Source organism: Fukomys damarensis, unplaced genomic scaffold (assembly GCF_012274545.1).
Source record: "Fukomys damarensis isolate Sample0158 unplaced genomic scaffold, DMR_v1.0_HiC HiC_scaffold_16, whole genome shotgun sequence".
Lineage (NCBI taxonomy): Eukaryota > Metazoa > Chordata > Mammalia > Rodentia > Bathyergidae > Fukomys > Fukomys damarensis.
This window is the reverse complement of record NW_022900928.1, coordinates 550,856-554,062: the sequence shown is the minus strand read 5'-3', so window position 1 is coordinate 554,062 and position 3,207 is coordinate 550,856. Positions and strand designations below refer to the sequence as shown.

The window sequence follows — 3,207 nt, the reverse complement described above, 5'->3', positions numbered from 1 at the left end:
ATGAGCTGTGAGGAATATAGGGGAATAGTGGAAAAGGCATCCTTTTTTTTTTTTGGTACCAGGGATCAAACTCGGGTCCTTGCACTTGCGAGGCAGGCAGTGGAACCACTGAGCTAAATCCCCAGCCTGAAAAAGGCATCTTTTACACCTAAGACAGAGTAATGAGTGGTAGTCAGAGGGATGGAGGACAAACGTGTGTAGGGATTTGGCACAGGGTGTACAAAAAGGACAATCTGATTGATGGCCTAGAGATCTTGTACCAGTATGTAAGTGCCATCTACTTTTCATACCAGGAGAATGTGAGTGTTGTAAGGGGTGTTGATAGGGATTAAGAGACTGAGTCATAATAGGCAACAGATAATAGGTCATAATCCCCATAAAGCCAGGTCAGGGATGGATTATTGTCATTGGGAAGGGTACAGGTGGTTTGGCTTGAGAGGGATAATAAGTGGTTGCTGGGGAAAAGCCAGGGATGGGGTGGAGATATCCCAACCCTACAGTTATGAAGGGATACGATGGGAGCTGTGCATGGGACAGGAAAGGGGAAACCAAGGCAGCTATAAAGTGCAGGTTGTATTCCAGGGATGGTCAGAGTGGCTCACAACTTGGTTAAGATGTCTTGTCCTTAAAGGAGAATGGGACGAGCAGGCATGACTAAGAATGAGTGTAGGAAAAGGTTCTGACCCAATTGACACCAGATTGGGGTGTCTGGAGACACTGCCATCAATGTCCACAACAGTAGCTGAGGCCAGGAAGATGCGTCCTTGTAAAGAAGGAAAGGTAGAATGGGTAGCATTCACAATAATCAGGAAAGGGATGGACTTATTCTCCACCATTAAGAGTTACTTGAGGTTTTGCATCCAAGATGGTTCACAGCGCCTCCAAGGCCTTCTGGCAGCTTCAGTCTTTGAAGCCAAGCCAAGATCTGGGAAGGAGCTAGTTTGGGATCCCTGCAGTCTTGACCCAGAAGCAGTTGCTGGCATTGGGTCTTCTGACTTCCAGTGAGGACCCGCCACAGGAAGGACATGGCTTGGGAGGAATCTCAGGCTCCAGGCATTCCCTAGCTCAGTGACTGTTTTGGTGGAATTTGAAACCTGGCCCTGAAGGGTATTTCTGGTCAGGGGTGCTCGATTCCTTTGTGGTCAACTGGGGAGGCTTCTCACAGCAGAGGCCAACATCTGCAGTTCAGAAAGGCACTGTTTTTGAGCAATTTCATCTGTTGCTGAAGACCTTAAAGGCCAGGTTAATTAGCTCCTGTTGTGAGGTTTGAGGGCCAGTTTCCAGTCTTTGTAATTTTTGTGAATGTCTGGGGCCGACCTGGTGGTGAAGCGCATTTTAAGAATGGTCTGCCCTTGGGGCTGAGGATTTAGCTTAGTGGTTCTGCCACCCACCTTGCAAACACAAGGTCCCAAGTTCAATGCTCAGTATATAAAAAAAAAAAAGAGTAAGTTGCCCTCTGGCTTTTCTGGGTCTAGGGCAGCAACCAGGCAGGCCATAAACTGGGCTGGAATGACACAGTCTTCTGTGGAGGGTCCCCCTGGGAGTCATCTGGGCTACCAAAAGACATTCAAGCCGGGGATTTAGCTCAGTGGTTCCACCGCCTGCCTCGCATGTGCAAGGTCCCAAGTTCAATCCCTGTACAAAAGGAAAGGCACTCAGGGCAATACTGTATGGGCACGTTCTCAAGAAGACAGCAGTGAGCAGATGGTGCCACTGATGCTCATGAGCTAAGTTAGTGGGTAGGAGTTTGACAGGCAGAGAGGATCTCTAGCATTTCAGCCAGCCAGAGGAGTAGCCAGTACAAAAGCACCCAGGAAAGACTCAGGCAAAAGGAAGCAGGGCTGGTGGGAAGCTGAAGGCCCTGCAGCCTGGGTCAGCCCCGTAGGGTAGAAGTCCCTCCCACCTATCCCTGGATGGCAGCAGGAGTGAGTTTAGAGATAGGAAACGAAGTGGACACAGTCCCCAGTGTTCCTGCAGTTCACAACCTCCCAACAAGGCCAAACCCAGCTTCAAGGGCACTTCTGAATCCCAGCACCTTCCCTGTCATTTAGTATGAGAGAACCCAGCACCTGACCAGCAGGCACCAGATGTCCCAGATGCCCCATCCAGGCACCAGTGCCTATGCTTCAGTCAGGACTCAGACTCGGCCCTGAGCAAGGCTTCGGAGCAGGTACAGCACAGCAAGGTAGGGGAGTGGGTACACCAGGTGCAGATGGACACCCAAAATGGGTTTCCTCCCTGAGACCTCTGGCTCCCACTCTGGGAGCCTTGCCACCATTACTCCCCATGGCACCCCCACCGTGCCAGGCATCCAGCTGTGTCCCTGAGGTCAGCCCTGAGAGTGCTACTTAGTGAGGTGGGGCAACTGCTCCCACTGGTGGATCGGAGCCTCCTCTGTCATTGGCCTGGACAGGAGGCAGAGGTCAGTGGCAGAAGAGGCACATGCCCCGGAGGCACCATGCCCCGGAGGCACCATGCCCTGGTCTCAGCCACTCTGGTTGGTGCCAATCATAACACCTTCTGAGTGGAGGAACAGTCCTGGTGGTGGCAGGGGGCAAGAAGTGGGCCACTCCCCTATCCACCAGCTTAGCTCAGAGCCTCCCCACTTACTCCAGCCCAGGTAGTGAAGGACGCAGCCTATCTGCTGGCCACCCCAAACACAACCGGGGTCAAATACAAGGCAAGGAAAAACTGTATTAGATGCAGCCTTGCCACAAGACAACCTCGACTTTACAACAGAACCTAGAGCCCGAGCGGCATCATCTCACCTTTATTCCTGGGGTGACCTGTCCGTCCACGGTAGACCCTCCCGGGTGGCCTGCTCCGCTCCTCAACTTTAGTCAGGCTGAAGCCGCCCTTGAAGCTTCCTGAGTAGGCAGTCCTCATCAGTCCGCCATGCCAGCGCGGGTGGCGCGCAGGATCCGCCCCCTGGACCCACGCTGCAGCTCAGCTCTGCCCGGCTGGCGCTAAGTCAAGGGACCAAGCCAGGAGGGCACGGTAGTCCCGGGGCCAGCTGGAGTGGGCCAGGGTCTGATCGGTCCTTCGTGCCTGGACGCCGCAGGCCCAGTGGGCCACTGAAGTGGAGCTACCTGAACTGTTGCTTTTGCGAAAGTGCCGCGCCGAGGACCTGGGCTTTTGCAGCACCCGATCCTCAGCCACGCCCCCGAAACAGGCATCCTCGCGCATGCCCGCTGCGTCCGCACATGC

General features: G+C 53.8%; 1 long non-coding RNA gene across 1 annotated transcript in view; it reads right to left on the bottom strand.

Moving 5' to 3' along the window:
• The window catches only part of LOC117286298, a 10,100-nt gene extending 6,944 nt beyond the window's left edge, over positions 1-3,156 (bottom strand). The window contains exon 1 of the long non-coding RNA XR_004517391.1: positions 2,769-3,156. This is a non-coding gene — a long non-coding RNA (uncharacterized LOC117286298). The remainder of the gene's footprint in view (positions 1-2,768) is intronic.
• Positions 3,157-3,207: the final 51 nt, after the last annotated feature.